The sequence below is a fragment of the Mesoplodon bidens genome, assembly GCF_964165515.1.
Source record: "Mesoplodon bidens genome assembly, chromosome: 2".
Taxonomy (NCBI): Eukaryota; Metazoa; Chordata; class Mammalia; order Artiodactyla; family Ziphiidae; genus Mesoplodon; species Mesoplodon bidens.
In genome coordinates this window covers 27,816,036-27,835,296 of record NC_138177.1, presented here as the reverse complement: position 1 = coordinate 27,835,296, position 19,261 = coordinate 27,816,036, and the positions used below count along the sequence as shown (strand labels likewise).

The 19,261-nt window shown below is 36.6% G+C and overlaps 1 protein-coding gene across 2 annotated transcripts in view; it reads left to right on the top strand.

Moving 5' to 3' along the window:
• The window catches only part of NME7 (NME/NM23 family member 7), a 261,463-nt gene that overhangs the window by 85,145 nt on the left and 157,057 nt on the right, over nt 1-19,261 (top strand). The window lies entirely within an intron of this gene.

The following is a 19,261-nucleotide window of genomic DNA, read 5'->3' as shown; positions in this document are numbered from 1 at the left end:
TCTTTTTTAATTTTAAATAACTTTATTGATGTATAATTTACAAAACATAAAATGCACACATTCTAATGGTACATTTCTGGCACTGTAATACAGTGTCTAAAACTCTTAGAGTTAAGAAGTCCTTCTTAATGGATAAACTGGGTCCTGGTTGATGTCTCCTTGCAGAAATTTAGAGGATGAGTAGTTTTGATTGTTTGAATGTTACTGTGTGAAAGCAGGAGGATTGAATAGATTTATTCCAGGCTTAATTGTGTGCCTTTATGATTATAGTTGTTTTTTTTTTAATCAATGACAAAGCAATGAGAAATCACTGTGTCTTTTGTTGGAAGACAGGGCTTGCTCTTCACACCTGACTGGAATAAAGAAACATCTGTTGCCAGGCAGCCAAGGCACTAGCACCCAGCAACTGTGATGTGTGCATCAGGAATCGTAGGCTCTCTTCAGAGCCTAGTGAAGTGTAGTACAAGCAAAAGATCTATCTATACTCAAATGTCTGAATTAGAAGAAACAAGAATATAGATAAAAGAATGGCAGAGAGTTCAGTGAAAATCCTACTGTACCTGGCAAGGATGATCATAGTATACAATGTTTGGAATGACTGATATAATTCTATGGCTTGACACTAATTATGTGGCCTTGAAGACATTTCTTGACCTCCTAAACCTTCATTTTTTTACCTGCAAAATGGAGGTGGCAGAACCTACATCATAAATAAGTTAATACATGTGATGCACTTGGAATAATTTGCATAGTAAGTATACAATAAAGTGTTAGCTATTAACAGTAGCAGTTTTAGAGATTATATCACATGACACATTTTTAAAAAACCTGAAGTAGTTGTGTTTTAGTTATCTGTTGCTTTATAACAACCATCACCAAACTTTGTTCCTTAAAAACGGTTTCTCACAATTCTGTGCATTACCTGGGCTCAGTTGGGAATTCCTCTGTGGTATACCTGGGGTCAGTTGGGTGGCTTCATTCAGCTGGGAGCTGTGCTGGAACTGAAATGTACAAGATAGTTTCTCATCCTTCAGAGACTTTTTCCACATGGCATCTCACCATTCAGTAGTCTATCCTAAGCTTCTTTATGGCATGGTTGCTGGCTTCCAAAAGGAGCATTCCAAGACTATCTTCACTGTGCAAGTGCTAATCAAGCCTCTGCTTGCATCATGCCTTAATGTCCCAATGGCTAAATCTAGTCATGTGGCCAATCATTATGAGAGGAATTACACAAAGGCATGAATACCAGGGATCATGATTCACTGGGGACCTCCAATGTAGCAGTTTCCCTCAAGTGGTGTAAAGCATCCTAAGACCTTAACACGGTAGGAATGTGGTACTCGAACCCAAACCAGTGGTGGTGTGTAATTGTATGCTAGACAGTGCTTCTCAAACTTTAGTGTGCACCAGAACCACTTGGGGGACTTTTAAAATGCATAGGGGCTTCCCTGGTGGCGCAGTGGTTGGGAGTCCACTTGCCGATGCAGGGGACATGGGTTCGTGCCCCGGTCCGGGAGGATCCCGCGTGCCGCAGAGCGGCTGGGCCCGTGAGCCATGTCCGCTGGGCCTGTGCGTCCGGAGCCTGCGCTCTGCAACGGGAGAGGCCATGACAGTGAGAGGCCCGTGTACCACAAAAAAAAAAAAAAAAAAAAAAAAAAAGCATATATCTGGGCCCTAACTTCAGAACTTAGTTTAGTAAGTCTGGACTAGGGCCAGAAATAAGCATTTCAATAGTCTCCCCAGGTTGTCCTGATGAACACCTAATGTCCAGTTTGAGAACCATTTATCAGAAATTTTGCGGACAGGGAACACCCTGCATTTCCTCTGGTGATCTGCCTTTGTCAGAGGCTGGCCTTAGGAAACTTTATACCAAGTGGAAGATTCCTAGCTTGTTCTCTGTGGCAGGTTAATAGCAAGCATGGGGAAGGTTAAGGAAGAGTCACCTTTTGGTTTTCAGTTATTCGTATGACTCTACAGGGGTAGTTCCCTGTGTTAGATTTCAGGTTGGTGAGAATTTCTTGGAGTGATGGAAAATTTGGGTATCCAAGGCACTCTGCTTTACCAAAGTAGCATCTCAAATACTTGTTTACTTCTATTTAGCAGTTGTTTAACAAAAATAACAGAAAAGTTTATCTGTGGCTAGGCAGTCCTTAGATTGACATTTCTCTCTAGTGAGATTAGAATGAAACCCATTTTCATTGAAAGAGTGCTAGAAGAAGTGTAACGTTAAGGAAGGTGACTTCTAAGATCTCTCAGAAGTCTTAGTGTAGTTGTAAGCTTTCATAACTTTAGGACTATAAATGCAACAAACTTAATAAATATCATTTACAAAATTAATTTAAATTTCTTTTATAATTATTCCATTTTTTGTATTTTGAATAATAAAGTTTATGTTTTGCTAAATATTTAAAAAAGAAATTTATATAATTAACTTTCATATCATATTTTATTATACATTTGTAGCATTTATACTTCTAAGTTACTGCACTAAGACTTGTGGGACATCCTGTATGTATATTACTTGAGGGATGATGTTTATTGGCAGGAGGATTATTTTATTTGAAAATAAGTTGGAAACTTCATTTTCCCATTCCTTTTTTCCAACTTTTTTGTATATTAGGATTCAGGAGTCACCTTTCAGGGAATGATGTTATTGAAGCAACTTGACACATTTGCCTTTGAGATATTGATCTGTTGACCTGTTAGATTCTAGATATGCACAGAGTCTTTGAGGAGGAACAGGATCAATGCAAGGTTAAATGCAGAACTTGGATGACAAAATACCACTCCCCTTGCTTATTTTTCACATATATGACTGTTAGAGGACCATGTAATTTTAGATGTCATAACTAATGCTGAGCATAGCTAGAAATGGTCTAGACTTGAGGAAAACCTGTCTCAAAGAGTTTGCAAAGACAGTGTGTTCCCATTCTTCTGCCTTGGACGAATCTCTGGTACTGGTTTATGTATCTCCTCCTAACTCCTCCTCTGCAGAAATGCCCATGTAATTGCACAATGACAGAAGGAAGACAGGACTTGCTTCCACTAGGCTGTGGTTCTGCTCTTCCGGCTGATTCCTTCCTCCAGCCCAGGAGCTGGACCCATCTCTGTGGAGCTGGGGTCCAGGGATTCAGGCCACATCGTATTACTTTATCAGGAAATATTTTAAAAATGAATAGCCACATGATCTTGTGTGGTAAGACTTTGAAAGATGATTCATGTTACATGATGGATTATAAATGCTGAAATTCTGACAATATGATTACAGTTGATTCTTATGAGGAAGAAAAAAGGCACATAACTAAAGAAAAGATGGTGCCTACAAAGGTGGAAAGCTTGGGTTTCCAAATGACATGTTAAAAGACGGGAGCAGTAGATACTTATGAAAAAATGCTGAAGGCACATGATCGCTGTAATTACTTTTTGAGTTGTTTAATAAGTGGTACCCTGCTTTTCTACATATTCGCACATCTTTCCTACTCTAGAAGGTCTGTGGTTCAAAGGTCTTGCTTGTTTTGGTGGTTAGTTCATTTGTAACCTATTACCACCTTACATCGACTATAGCTCTGTGTATGGTGGCTTGTGTGTGCCAAGTGGGAAGTTATTTCTCCACAGCTATTTTCATCGTGGTCATCATGGAATAGCTTAGTTATCAAAGGACTGGTTTGCAATGTCTCTTCAGGATAATCTTAAGGATATTTTTTCATTATTGAAGTATAGTTGATTTACAGTGTTGTGTTAGTTTCTGGTGTACAGCAAAGTGATTCAGTTTTATATATATATATATATATATAAATTAAGGATTTTAGTTTAAGCAGATTGGAGAGAGCTCAGATGTGCTTGAAGTGTTATCTTGAGATTTTTGGTATTGATTTATGCCCAGATTCTCTACTCTTTATTTTTATTCTTTAGAGTATCCTGGATTTGAGGGCAGGCAAACTTTAAGCCAAATCTTACTTAAGCATTAGGCTGAGTCAGAAGATGAAATTTCCAGTATGAGTTTTATGGTGTTTGGCTTTGTATGATGATAGTTTTCATTTAACCTGATTGCTGTTAGTTAATGTGATTCAAAACACATGCCTCAAATTCTTAACAGGTATAGTGTGAGGGAGGATAAATTGGGTAATATATATAAAACCAATTTGAGATCTTTAGGAAAAGTCATCACTCTAAGATCTTACATTGATACGTAATTAAAGTTGAATGTTTTCTTTAGGAACTGTGTTCTTTAGGCATTGAAAATACCAGAATACTCCTTTTAAGGAATAGACATCAAAGAGATACAGAAGTGGGTCATGCTGAGTTTTAGCCAGGAGTTTGTCTTAGTAACATTTATTGGAATTTCTCTTGTATTAACAGAAGTAATATACATTACAGAAAATATAGGAATACAGAAAAATGTTTGTTTTAAAAATCACTTCTACCATTCAGAGATTCTGTTTACAATGCGACATGTTCTTCCTTCTCTGTCAAACAGCTGAACACAACAATATGGATGAATTTCACAATCTTGAAGTTGAACAAAATAAGACATAGAAAGTTAGAAGCCATGTGATGCTATTCATAAGTTTAAATATAGGCAAAAGTCAACTATGTTTTTCAAGAATGCATATGTGGGTAGTAAAGGAAAAAGAAATACATGGAAAAGGTTATTCCAAAGTCAGGTAGTCTCTGAGAGGAGAGAGGGTGGTGATTGGAGAGGCACACCCAGAGGGCTTCTAGGATCCTGGCAATGTTTTGATTTTTTTTTTTTGACCTGAGTGGAGGTTACCATATATGTTCACTTTAATATTATAAAACTGAGCATATCTGTTATATATTTTACCATAAAACATATACATTTTATATTTTACAGTAAATATTTAGAAATTGGGCAAGGCATAGAATAGATGGTATAGTATGTTCTTATTTCCTTAAAAACAAAAAGGCCATATCCATATATTTGTACATATGTTGAATATTTCTAGAAGAATATATAAGAAATTACTGACAGTGACTTCCTCTAAGAAGAAAGACTGAGATTCTGGGATGGGAGGGAGATTTACTTTCATCATATACCCTTTTACTTCCATTTTGCATGTTTTCAAATGAGGAATGCTCTTAAAAATTATGTGAGAGAGGGTAGGGGAAATTAAGACCAAAAAGTCAAAACTTGAGAATTTAATACCTTTTTATGACTTCCTTTTTAAGATGATGCAGGTTTGGAGTAGAGGGATTAAGGAAGAATTGGACTGAAAATTAAAATCATAAGCTTTTCAGATAACATTCCCCTTTTTCATGGCCAAGAGAATGGTTATTGTGATATTCTGTTGTCCTCAGAGATCTTGCTCCCTGTCATGGTTCTCGAACTTTAGTGAGCATCCATATCACTGGATCTGGATTGTTAAAATACAGATTCCTGGGCTGTCCCTTCAGAGTGTCTGACTCGGTACATCTGCATTTCTAATAAGTTCCCAGGTCAGGACAGTGCTGCTTATGCAGGGATCACATTTTGAGAACCACTAGATGGCAAAGCTGCCCCCTATATAAGGACATGCTGGAAAATAGAACAAAAATGGAGGCCCACCCATACCCAGTGCATATAGTATGTGCTTCCAGCAGATAAGGAGTAAGAGTTATATAAAATTTGTGGCCCATGTTGTGGCATTACGTCTGTTTTTAAGCCTGTGAGTGGCAATGTAGGTCTTGCCAGCTGAGGAAATCAGAGTCATTTAAAATCAACAGAAGAAACCATGTTCTTGTAGTAAGATGTCTAAATTTGTGATCTCCTTAACTGTGACTTTGGATAACTGGAATAAAGAAAATAAATGTTCATAATTTTGAAAAGACAAGCTTTGAGAATCTTTTTCTTTATATGTCTTAAAAAAAGATACAAAACAACAGAACTAATTTTAAGAAAGGGAAAAGATTTATTTGTTCATGTTAGAGTTTATGGATCCATGGTTTTGATTTACTTTTTCAGTCTTTTTCATTGTGCTTGCCTATAAAACTAACAGATTTCCATTGATGAGTTATAACCTGTATAGCACTTGTATAATTCATGAAAGTCTCCTGCAATCATGAAGTCAACTTCCAGTGGGACTTGTGCTTACTCCACCCTCCAGAAGAGGGGCTGGCCTATTTTAAGATTAGGAAGGATCTCCCCCTACCTAGAAGCTGGCAGTATCCTGTGCTGTAAAAACATAACATTGCTTTGTGATTGTGTGATTAACTTGTTTTCTGTGGTAACCTGGCATTAACTTCGGGCTTCTGACCTATTTGCCTAATACTAAATTTTCAGTTTCTCCCCTGTCAACCTGGTACCCTATTATGTTTTTCTTGGACTGTCCTTGTTTTAAAATTGTGCTCTTATTTCAGCCATGCTATCTGTTCTTGGCTTCCTTTGCTATGCTGAGCCCATCCTTGTCTTCCCACCAAGGAGGGGTTATTGATGGTCTTTTCTTGGAGATTTTAGATCCTGTGGGTCTTCTCTGTTGCTCCTGCATTGGTGTGGAGCCTGCCTTTACTATTTTCTACTCACTTAATTATGTTATGATGAATTTTAATATACCAAGTTACCATATTGTGGGTACATCTGTAAAGCTATATTGGTTACTCTTTTTATTGCTTTGTAAGGAATTACAGATTGTGGTTGTTAGGACATTGGTAAGGAAAATGTGCATTTTAGATCTGGGTGTGTGGTGCAAGTGCAGAATCAGAAATGCTATTAGATGAATTAGGTCTATATTTTATAAGCCTACTTGCTACTGGAATAAATTATGATCAGCTAATGAATTAATTTGAGATCCTTTAAGACTTAAGTGCCTTACTAGCTCTCAGTTTAACAATTCTGCTGAATCCAAACTCTCATCTGCAATTGATTTAATGTGATTCTACAATATTTCTGCTTACTAGCCAGCAAAAAATCATAACAGACATTTGAAGCCAAACTGATCTGTGGGTTTATCTTTTCATCGGATTAAAAATTACTGGAAGATTGTCAGTGAAGTGGTATTGCCTAGTAACATATTGCTGTCTAGGAAACAGAAAGCTTTTCCACCTGGCTTTTATGCCTAAATTAATTTGTTATGCATGTTTGCTAGGATTAGTACTAAATTCCTTCTGTTGAATTCAATAATACTTGTGATTTCTTTTGTATTTGGGCATTGAAAATTAAACTCTTAAACTCTTATAATCTCTAGCTTTAACTTGGCTTTACACTAATTACATTTTAAGGACACACCAGCCCTATTTTTTAGTTAAAATGTCTTTTATTTCATTCGATTTAAATTTTAAAAGAAACCAGATTTCTCCAATTTGATTTAATTTGGTTATTAATATTAAACACAACATCTGTTTATGTATCGTTCATGCATTCTTGGCTGTATCAAGATTAAAACTTTTCTTTCACAGATCCTACTGAAGTAAAATGCAAGATTTCTTTTTGACACTTTTTTATCCACCATTTTTATATCTCACCCACCCCTATTTAGTATCAGTATTGTGGAGCGTATCATCCAGATTGTGATGAGTTGTCTTGTACAACAGACTGGCTGCTTTTTTGTTTTTTAATTGGAGTACAGTTGATTAACAATGTTGTGTTAGTTTCAGGTGTACAGCAAAGTGAATCAGCCATACATATACATATATCCACTTTCTTCTAGACTCCATTTCCATATAGGTCACTACAGAGAGCCAAATAAAGTGCCCTGTGTTATACAGTAGGTTCTCATTAGTGATCTTTTATATATAGTGGTGTGTATATGTCAATCCCAGTCTCCCAATTTATGTCTCCCCTCTTTCCCCCTTGGTAACCATTAGTTTGTTTTCTACATCTGTGACTCAATTTCTGTTTTGTACATAAGTTTATTTGTACCATTTTTTAAGATTCCATGTATAAGTGATATCATATGATATTTGTCTTTCTCTGACTTCTCTGACAATCTCTAGGTCCATCCATGTTGCTGCAAATGGCATTATTTTATTATATATGTACCACATCTTCTTTATCCATTCCTCTGTTGATGGACATAGCCCATGTCTTGGCTATTGTAAATAGTGCTGCAATGAACATTGGGGTGTGTGTATCGTTTTTGAATTATGGTTTTCTCCAGGTATATGCCCAGGAGTGGGATTGCTGGGTCGTATGGTAGTTCTATTTTTAGTTTTTTAAGGAGCCTCCATACTGTTCTCCATAATGGCTGCACCAATTTACATTCCCATCAATATCACCTCTCACCAGTCAGAACGCCATCATCAAAAAATCTACAAACAATAAATGCTGGAGAGGGTGTGGAGAAAAGGGAACCCTCCTACACTGGCTGCTTCTTTAATGTTGAGTTTTGTAAGTTGTTTTGCTCACCAAAATGTCCTTTTCATGGGCACTCATTTCTATGAATAAGGTCTTGTTTTCATCTGTTTATACCTTATTATTGCAAGGAGTAAGTTTAACATTCATAGTAAAGGTGTTTTTCAGGTTTTTCCACAGTATAAGGGTGGGTTCATTGGCTGCAAGGTTGCTTTCAAGTGTACAGTTTACTATAGAGTATAGATATTATAATATCAAGGGAAGATATCACAACTCCAGGAAAGACTTTAACATCAGAATAAGTTATTTCTACAGAAAATATTTTTTAGTGGCAAAATTGAAACTACTAGATTATTAAACGTGAAAACCAATTTTGTCATAATTTTGAAGAATATTGTCCATTTACCTGGTTAACAACTTAACTTTGTTCTTAACTATTTTCTGTGAAACAGTTTTCTAGAACTACTAACAAATAGTAAAATGATCAATTGTTTCCTGTCTTTTTTCCTTCAAATTTGTTAAGCTTCAAAATGGTAAGAAGGAAGGAAACCTTAAATTGAAAAATCAATAAGTTGGGTGATGATCTTCTGAACAATCCAAAATTTACTAGATAAAAGTTCTATATTCTTCTGTTACTGGTTTTACATGATATATTCAGAAGATCAAAAAAGATAAGTAGCACACAAATAAATGTATTTTTTGTATATTGTAGGAGAGGCAAACTCTTGCCCTCTTAGTTTTTTTGTCTGGGCATTAGAATTAAATTGACATGAGACAGATAGATCAACAGGGGAAAAGCATACAAATTTATGAAATACAAGTTTTACATGATACAGGAGCCTTCATAAGGATATGAAGACCCAAAGAAATAGAGAAAACCTACTTGCTTTTTTTTTTTTTTTTTGCGGTACGCGGGCCTCTCACTGTTGTGGCCTCTCCCGCTGCAGAGCACAGGCTCTGGACACGCAGGCTCAGCGGCCATGGCTCACGAGCCCAGCCGCTCCGCGGCATGTGAGATCTTCCAGGACCAAGGCACGAACCCGTGTCCCCTGCATCGGCAGGCGAACTCTCAACCACTGCGCCACCAGGGAAGCTCCCTACTTGCTTTTATATTAGGTTGAAAAAAAGAGAGACAATTGTGCCTATTGTGGAGAAGTGACTAAACTATGTGGGGAGGTTAAAGGAAGATAAGAATTATTTTAACAAGGTCTGTTTGTATAGAATTCCCTTGATCTCAACTTCTTATCCTTAGTGATGAGAATGTTGCTTTCCTCCTGGCATAGGGAGGACAACTTTCTTATGGGAATTTTATCTCACTTTTAAGAAAAGGAAGGAAGGTCAGTGTTTTTCTTGTATACTCTGTCTTTCAAGTGCCTTAAGTCAAAATAGTATACCAGAGCCACATATTTGGGGGTGGTATGTTCTGAACTCTTTAATGTACATGAATTATTTAATTGAATGATCTATACAAACCAATTAAATATTTTGCCTATTTTATTGTAATCTAACAATCTCAGATCATCAGGGGCAAGCAGAACTGTGTTTAAAATTCAGTTCTGTTACTTACTAGCTATGTGGGCATGTTGTTTAACCTTTTAGTAGAGAAGGTAAACATCTATAAAATGAACATTATAATAGTACTTTCTTCATAGGGCTGTTCTGAGGATTGCAGGAATAATATGACTAGCATGTACAATACACACGAGAGAGAAGAATAGCTGTTCTTCCTAAATTTGTTCTTCTATAGTGTAGGCTTGTTTCTGATAAGTGACTGTCCTGTCAGAGACTGTATTTCCTAACTTTCTTTGTACGGCCATGTCACTGGGTTTATTGGAAAGGCTGTCTCTCTTTCACTGAATTGCTCTTGCACTTTTATCAAAACTCAGCAGGGCATATTCATTTTTGGTTTTCTCTTCTGTTCCATTGATCTATATGTGTGCCACTCTGCCAGTACTACACAGTCTTGATTACTATAGCTACATAATATGTCAGGAAATTGGATAGATTGACTTCTCCTACCTTTTTTTGGAAATTGTTTGTTATTCTAGTTCCTTTATTTTTCCTTGTAATATTAAAATAATCTTGTCTAGGGAGTTCCCTGGTGGCCTAGTGGTTAGGATTCTGGGCTTTCACTGCAGGGGCCTGGGTTCAGTTCCTGGTCAGGGAACTGAGGTCCCACAAGCCACGCAGCGCGGCCAAAAAAAAAGAAGAAAAAAGAAAATCTTGCCTATATTTACAAAATATCTTGCTGGGATTTTGATAGGAATTGTGCCAAACCCATTTATCAATTTGAGGACAACTGACATCTGTACTATGTTAATTTCCAGATCATGGACACTATATGACTCTCCATTTATTTAGGTCTTCCATCCAGGATTTTGTAGTTTTCATATACAAGTCCTGTGCAAGTTCTGTTAGATTAACACCTAGTAATTTTTTTCTTTTTGAGCTATTATAAATGGTATTATAGTTTTAATTCCAGTGTCCACTTATTTATTTCTAATATATATATAATTGATTGTTGTATGTTTGTCTTATGTCCTGCAACCTTGCTGAAATCTGTCATTAGTTCTAGAATATTTTTTGTAGTTTTTCTTTTTTTTAGATAATTATGTCATATGCAAATGAAGAGATTTATATTTCTTCCATTCTGATCTGCTTGCCCCTTCCCTTCCCATTTTCCTTTCCCTTTCCTTCCCCTCTCCCCTCCCATCTCCTCCCCTTTCCTCCCTTCCCTTCCTCTCACCTTTTCTTCTTCTTGCCTTTTTGCAGGAGCTTGAACTTCCAGCACTGTATTAAATAAGAGCAATGAGAATGGACATTCTTGTCTTTCATTGTTAGGCATAATGTTAGCTGTAGTGGTTTTATTGTTGTTGTTTTGTTTTTGTTTTTGTAGATGCTCTTTATGAAGTTCAGGAAGTTCCCATCTATTCCTGTTTTCTTCTAAGAGTTTTGATCATGACTGAGTGTTGAATTTTTTTGAATCTTTTTTCTGCATCAATTGATATGATTGTGCGATTTTTCTTCCTTAGCCTTTTAATATAGCAGATGACATTGGTATATATTTTTTTCAACAACACTTGTTGTCCAAAAGAACTATAGTTCTTTTTATATATTGCTGAGTTCTATTTGCTAATATTTTGTTAAGGACTTTGCATCTGTATTCATGAGGGTTATTGATGTGTGTTTTATTTTTGTACTCTGATTTTGATGTTAAGGTAATACTAGTTTTATAAAATGAATTGGAATTATCCTATTTATATAAATTTATATTGCACGTTTTAAACCTAACATTGTATTTTGAATTTTTTCTGCACAATTAGATAATCTATGAAAACATATTTTTAAAGTCTGAATAATAGTCAGTTATAGGAATATACTTTTCTTTATCTTTTTCTTGTTTTATTCATAATTAAAAATTTTATTAATAATTCTGCAGTTAACATTTTCCTATATAAATCCTTGTGAACACCTAAGTTATCCTTAGAATAATTTCAAGAAATTCTTACATCAAATAAAAACATTTTAAAGTTTTTAATAAATCCTAATTTATCCTCCAGAAAGAGGATAACAATTAAATATTTCCACAGCTGCATGTCTATGAGAATATCTGCTTCATTATATTCTTTTTAAAAAAAATAAATTTACTTATTTTTGGCTGCATTGGGTCTTCATTGCTGTGCGTGGGCTTTCTCTAGTTGCAGCGAGGGGGGGCTACTCTTTGTTGCAGTGCGCGGTGTCTCATTGTGGTGGCTTCTCTTGTTGCGGAGCAGGGGCTCTAGGTGCCCAGGCTTCAGTAGTTGTGGCACGCAGTCTCAGTAGTTGTGGCTTGTGGGCTCCAGAGCGCAGGCTCAGTAGTTGTGGTACATGGGCTTAGTTGCTCTGTGGCATGTGGGATCTTCCTGGACCAGGGCTCGAACCCGTGTCCCCTGCATTGGCAGGCGGATTCTCAACCACTGGACCACCAGGGAAGTCCCTATGTCAAAAATCTGTTGTAATATATAATATAAAGTGTTATCTTGTCATTTTTCCCCTTGGAGGGGTTTTTACAGGCACACTTTCTGTTTCAAATTCTGCTTAAAGTTTTACATATTCTTTATGAATCTACAGAAATTGTTTCACTGATGCACATGCTCATCTACTAAGACAGGGCTCGAGCGCTCTACAAAGTTCACCTCAAATATTTCTAGGGGTTCGTAGTGGGAAAGAGAGGCCTTGCTTTGTCAAGTGGACCTCCTTCTTCCTTCTTTTCTTGCTCTGCTTCCCCTAATTTTTATCGCAATGTTTGCCAGGCACTGCTGGCTTAGAAAACAGTGACTTTCTTTCTACTGAGAACCGGTGGGTTTGCCAGGCCCTGTTGTGCCTGTAGCTGGGTTTTGCCCTGACCCTCCTATCTGCTTCTCATCAGTCATTGCAGCCATCTCATTTGGTGTGACCTGCGCACTAGTATTAGCCTCCTTGCAGTGTACCGGTTACACAATATTCTCTTTGAAACGAGACATATAAAATGCTTGCATTTTAACAGTACGGCTAAAAATTAAATTCATGCTCATTCTATAAGCAAAGCTATGCATCCTAACTCAGGCTATTCTTGGCTCTAGTACTACTCTACTGCTGCTATCATTAGCTAATAGTGCTGTTGTGTGCTCCTGGCTGTTCTAAGAATTTTACATATACGGACACATTACATCCTCATAAAACCCCTATGAGGTAGGTGTTACCATCTTTTACAAACGAGGAAGGAAACTGAGACCATAGAGAGGTTAGGCTGAGATAGGCAAAGGAGAAGTCTCTTCAGACTGGATTATTTACCAGCCCTTACATCTGTGGCCTGGAGAGTAAATTGACACACTTGGTCCCTGGCCAAATATCTCATATGTAGTCACTGTTGATGGTCTTCCTCTCTGTGCCACACTGTGGGAGGTTTTACTCCTCTTTGGCAGCTGTGAAGAAAGAACAACTTGTTTTCAACTCTAGGTTATTATGAGCAATATAATCCTATTTCAACTCATAAGGGCTGCCTTTCAGTCTAAGTGGCCTTCTTTGCAGGGATGACGATAGGTAACAGAGCCAAATCAAGGCAGATGTGTTAACATTGATTCATTTACCCTGACCAGGTACAGGTCAGAGGGAGAAAAAAATGGATTCTCAAAAATATATACTGTACTTCAATTTATGTATTTATTTAAAACTGGAAAAAAATCCCATCTTTTTATTTCCATTTTAAATTCAAGCCATATTTTCACAGTAACTCTTGGGAGAAATTTTTCCCAATCCCTAAGACTCTCATAATGTTGCTGCATTCATACCTAAAAAAGCCTTAGACATTATATTAGCACCTCATTATACCTGCTTGGGTGACCTACGGTACCTTATGTGGTACCTGTGCATCCATCCTGGAGCATATAAGGCTGGTGCTCATTTGTTTTCTTCCAAGTGGTGCAAACCATGTTATGTTATGTGATTTAAATTGTGTGAAAAACTTTACTGTCCTTTTTATCTTATTGATACCAATGGGTGTTAAAAGTGCCTGTTTCATTCGATTGCCTTGCAATTTTGTTTCCATTATTTGGGGCAAGTCTATTTTTATTTAAACTGTTAAGTCTGCTATTTCTAAAAATACTGTTAGAACTTCAATGTACCTGAATATTTTATTGTCAGTTACTTTTCTTCCACTCTCCAACCATGATCATTTTATGAACTTTATAGACAGAAAGTGGGATCTTTTAATCCCAGTTTTTGATCATTTGGCTATGCATAGGATTTTTTTCTGGGATATTTGCTATTGTAATTCTTTTATCAGAATCAGCACCCATCAAAATATCACAGCTTTCAAAATGTGCTGTTTCTTCTTTCTCCACCCTTTCTTCTACAGCCTTTCTTTCTCAGGGTACAGTGTGTCACCTCCTATATAAAGAATCCTACATAAAAAGGGGGGCTGCATGAGGACACTGTGGTACAACTGATTGAAACCCAACTTGAATTCCCTATTTGTCTCATTTTAGGGCTGGAAGAAGAATAGGGGTCGAGCTAGGCTTAGGGAGACTTGTTCAACATCCTTGTTCTCTCTGGCTTTCATATGTGCTTCTCTTGGCTATCAATTTCATGCTCGCAGGTTAGCTTTTAACAGCACCTTGAGAAAGAGGTTGGGTTTCCAGCAATGCAAGCGCTCGTATACTTAGAAACACACTGGAAAGAACTTTTATTTTTTTTTCCCCCTGTTCTAGCTAAAAAATTCCAGGGAAGGACTCTGATTGGCTTGTGCCAATTCTAGGCCCATTCCTGGGTGAATTATTTTGCCTAGGGAGCAGAGTGCTATTATTTACCTTGTTTAGGTCTGGTGTCCACCTTTTGACCATTGGCTGAGGCCCATGGTTATAGGGTCACGTAAGAAGATGGCAACTCCCTTTCCAGTCAAATGGTTTAGTTTTCCTAAAAGAGAATGAGGGCTCCTAATTCCAGGAGAAGCAAGAGGTTTTAGAAAGACAAAGTAATAGATGTCTGATATTGATGATTGGATACAGGGTGGCCACTTATTAAAAAGGCTTTAGAACAATTCAGGTAAAAGGTATCAGGATATGAACTGAATATGTGAAAGAGTGGAGATGGAGAGGTGATTTGACATTCGAAACATTTAGGTAGCATTCATGGAGTTCTAAGCAAACTATTAAAAAACACATTAACTATGCAAACACCAGCCAAATAAAATAAGCCATCTGCTTTGTTTGACCCTTTTGAACATGTTTGCTGTGGGGCATGCAATTTTACTTTTTCTTTTGCTACTTCACTTACATAGTTATTGTCATTTGTTCAGTCACCTGAACATTTTCTGTCTAGAAAAAGGAAAGGATTATGGTTATTGACACTTTGTCATTTCAAGCTGTTAAACACAGAACGGGTTTCTTAAATGCCTCTCTGTCCTGCCTCTGCACGTAACCAACTGAATATAAAAAAAGCAGTATCCTTGACTCAGGTCTGACTGTTCTTGGCACAATGTCAGTGCTGCTTGGACTATAACTTTTATTGGTTTATTTGTGAATAGAATTATTCTGTTCAAATGTTACATCCCACAAGTCATAGTTTAATATGATTATAGATTTAGAATAGATATAGATTGTACATTTCTCTTTGTGTTGGTTAATGCATAGGGCTAAATACTACTTTCATATTTAGATCAGGATTCTTTTTTTTTTTTTTAGATCAGGATTCTTATGTAATCATGTAAAATATTTTCTTTTTCTTTTTTTTGGATAGCAGAATAAAGAGTTTATTAAAATCAAATTATTTGATTTTCCATCTATTTTTGGGAGAAGTACAAAACCATAAATTCTATCAACAATTCAGTTTGAATTTCTCATTAATTTTGTAGGTTGACAGAGTTAATCTGTCACCCAGTGTTCGAGGGCTGGAGAGGTAAAGAGTTGCCGGTGATCGGGGAACATTAGAATACTTTTCAATGCCCTGGTCTGGGAAGATCCCACATGCCGTGGAGCGGTTAGGCCTGTGAGCCATGGCTGCTGAGCCTGCGCATCCGGAGCCTGTGCTCCGCAGCGGGAGAGGCCACAACCCTGAGAGGCCCGCGTACTGTAAAAAAAAAAAAAAGTAAATATTTTTTGTTATACTTAATAAATATTTTAAAATTTGCTGTTTAATACAACAAATATTTATCAATATAACCTATTTACATAAAAGTGTTTTAGAGTCTTTAATAATTTCTAAGAGTTAAGGGGCCCATGAGACCAAAATATTTTGGGAACTTCTGGCCTATAGGATAAAATTCAAACCTCTGTATGTGGTCCAAAAGTCCCTCTATCAGTGGCTTCTACCACCTCTCCTATGATCCCTCCTGTCTCATTTCCCCTCATCAAAAGAACCATGTTGTTTTACCTCTCTGTACCTTTGCTCAGTGCTCTTTTTGCCATGAATATCCGTTTTCTTTTAGCTCTCTGTCTAAAGTACTGTCTCCTAATGCCTCTTGGGACATTTATCTGTGTAATACTGTTTGCATAAATTCTACTTTATTTGAAATTAATATAATCATTACAACTTTCTTATACTTATTGTTTGCATGGTATATCTTTTTCCATCCATTTACTTTCAGCCTACCTGTGTCTTCATATTTAAACTTGCTTTCTTATAGATATCATATAATTGGATCTTATTTTATTAATCCATCTAAAATCTCGGCCTTTACTGATCTCATTTATGAGGGCTCCAGCCTCATGACTCGAGCACCTTCCAAAGGCCCCACCTCCTAATACCATCATATTGGGCTACATGTGAAGTTGGTTGGCACACAAAAATTTAAATCATAGCAAGGGGGAAAAGGAGGCAAGCCTTTAACCTGCTACGATTGCAGGTAAATGAAAATGAAGATTAAATTCTAAGTAAGAGAGCTTGTGGTGGGGTAACTGAGACTGAGGGCATAAAGGTAACTGTTCAAAATACTTCAGGACTTCAGAAGACACTGAGGAAAGACTTAGAAGGTGGACTGATGGTGAGGGTGAGAGGAAAAATGAACCAAGTAGAAAGGAATAAATATATGGAAAAAGATATGAAAAAAAGATTGCCTATTGGAGGAGGGTGAGTCTATCCAGAGCTGGAATTGAAGCTTACACCAAGGAACCAACCTTTTTCTTTCCTTTTTAAAAGGCTACCTATATCATGAGTATAATCACCTATATGTTTTTCTAATCAATTGCCTTTATTTTTTTTACATTTACCTTGAATTCATTAGGATTAATGTTTGTATGTGGCATGAGGCCAGTATGAACTTTTTTTTCTCAAACTGTTAAACCAAAAAATTAAATTTTTTTTCCCTTCTCTAATTTTAATTACTCCTTTACAATTTTCTGGTATTTTCTAATTGCGCTCTGAAGAGCTTTAGAGTTTCTCAGACTTGGATCAGTCAGAGAGCTATGACTGTTTTTTCCTTTGGTTATTTCTTTTATTAACTTTGTAATTCAGTGAACAATATTTGTTAACTACCTGCTACATGCTGGACGCTATGCTAGTGTCACTGGAGATAAAATGAGTCCTAAAATGAACATGGCCCTTGCCTCAGGGGGTTATATTGTCTAGTGAGTTTTACATATCAGGTTTTCATATACACGTTCCTGTTTTTCTATTGAAACTTGCAGAAAGACAGTGAAATTTGGAGACCCACTAATTTTGTAACGTTGAGCGTTATTTGTCTTCTCCAAATCTTCATATATTCTCACCTCATGGTGGGATGGTAGCCCCTGTTTTAGTGTATTGCTTTAAGGATTAAGTGGAATAACTTCATATGAAAGGGCTCAGCCCCCAATAATTAATTTACTTTCTTCTTTCCTAACTTTTGTCTATACTTTTCCTATTGATAAAAGACCTGGAATTTTGGTTAACATTCCTGTGTCCAGTGCCATCTGAGTGTTTGGTACAGATTACTAATAGGTTATCTAACTTCTCTTTCCTAACACTCTGTTGATAAGACTTTCTTTAATATCATCATACCATCTAGCTTAAGCCAAAGGATTTATCTTAGTTCCAAGGTGCTTAATCTCCTTTAATTCTTAACTATCCCTGTATTCTAAGAATTTCCTCCTTCTTTTGATACTACTGTAATATTTTCCTTCTTTATTCTTTTGCAAGTATCCTTTTACATGTCCCCAAACTTTAGATATTTTCTCAAAACTCATTCCTCCCAACTCTTTTTTTGCTTTTGCCCTTCTTTTTGTCAAACAAGTAGTCATCTATTCTCATCACTTCAGCTCTAACCTCTCTGTAGCCTCATTATATCTGTCTATCTATTGGAATACAACCCCATATTACCAATGGGAGTTTATTCATTCATTCAGTACAGGGAGTTTATTCATTCATTCCTTGATGATTTTTATTGCCGTTGGATATACTGTCTTCTCAAATGCTGATCAGCGTTCTGCACTAAAATTCTGTTTCTGTGTCCAGAATCATTCACTTTTGTCTTAATTTGGTTTCTTAGCTTGTTTTCTTCTTAAAAGTGCTATCATTCTTCTAGTTACTTAGACTCAAAACCTTTATTCCTTCATGTTCACACTCTGTGTTCACTTGAGTCTTGTTACTTTAGTCTCGTTGCTTTTTGTTTGGAAATATCTTGTATTCATTACTTCTTTGTTTCTCTACTACTGCCATCCAAGTCCAGTCAGCACAGTAGATGACTTCAGCGGCCTTTGCTATTCTTTCTATCCCTTATTCTTTTCTTCAGACCAGCTTGCCCATTATTATTACATTAGTAGTCTTCCTAAATACTGTATTTATCCTGTATTCTCCTGTTCAACATTTTCAGTGATTCATTTCTTTTGGCAGTGTTTCTTTTGAAGGAAAAATTTTCTCATGGATTCCCAGTGTTGGCATAAAATCTCTTAATTATAATGTAACTTAAATATGTCCAAATATACAACTAAATATAAACGTTTGCACATAAAATTGTATTACCAAAACAGTTTACAAATTCATTACAAACAAAACTATAAAATAGATAAAATTTAAGTTAACATTAATGTGACAAAAGATGTTTGCTGAAACTTAATCAGTAAGCTCAACATGAATATGGTACTAAGTGCTCTGAGTATGACACGGACCTATTCTACTCTTTTTTAAAATCAATTAATTAATTAATTAGGTTGCACCGGGTCTTAGTTGCAGCAGGTGGGCTCCTTAGTTGCGGCATGCAAACTCTTAGTTGCAGCATGCATGTGAGATCTAGTTCCCTGACTAGGGATTGAAACTGGGCCCCCTGCATTGGGAGCTTGGAGTCTTAACCACTGCACCACCGGGCCTATTCTACTCTTGAAACTTCTGAGAAACCTTTGTTTCTACAGCATATTATGGTATCATTTGGCCTTCACTTGGTACAAAAGTAGCCTATTTGGCAGCAGTAAGATAGTAAATAAAAATGCACATTCGGACACTGATACTACTTGTTTTTTGGGGGTTATTAGGTGAACATCAAGATGA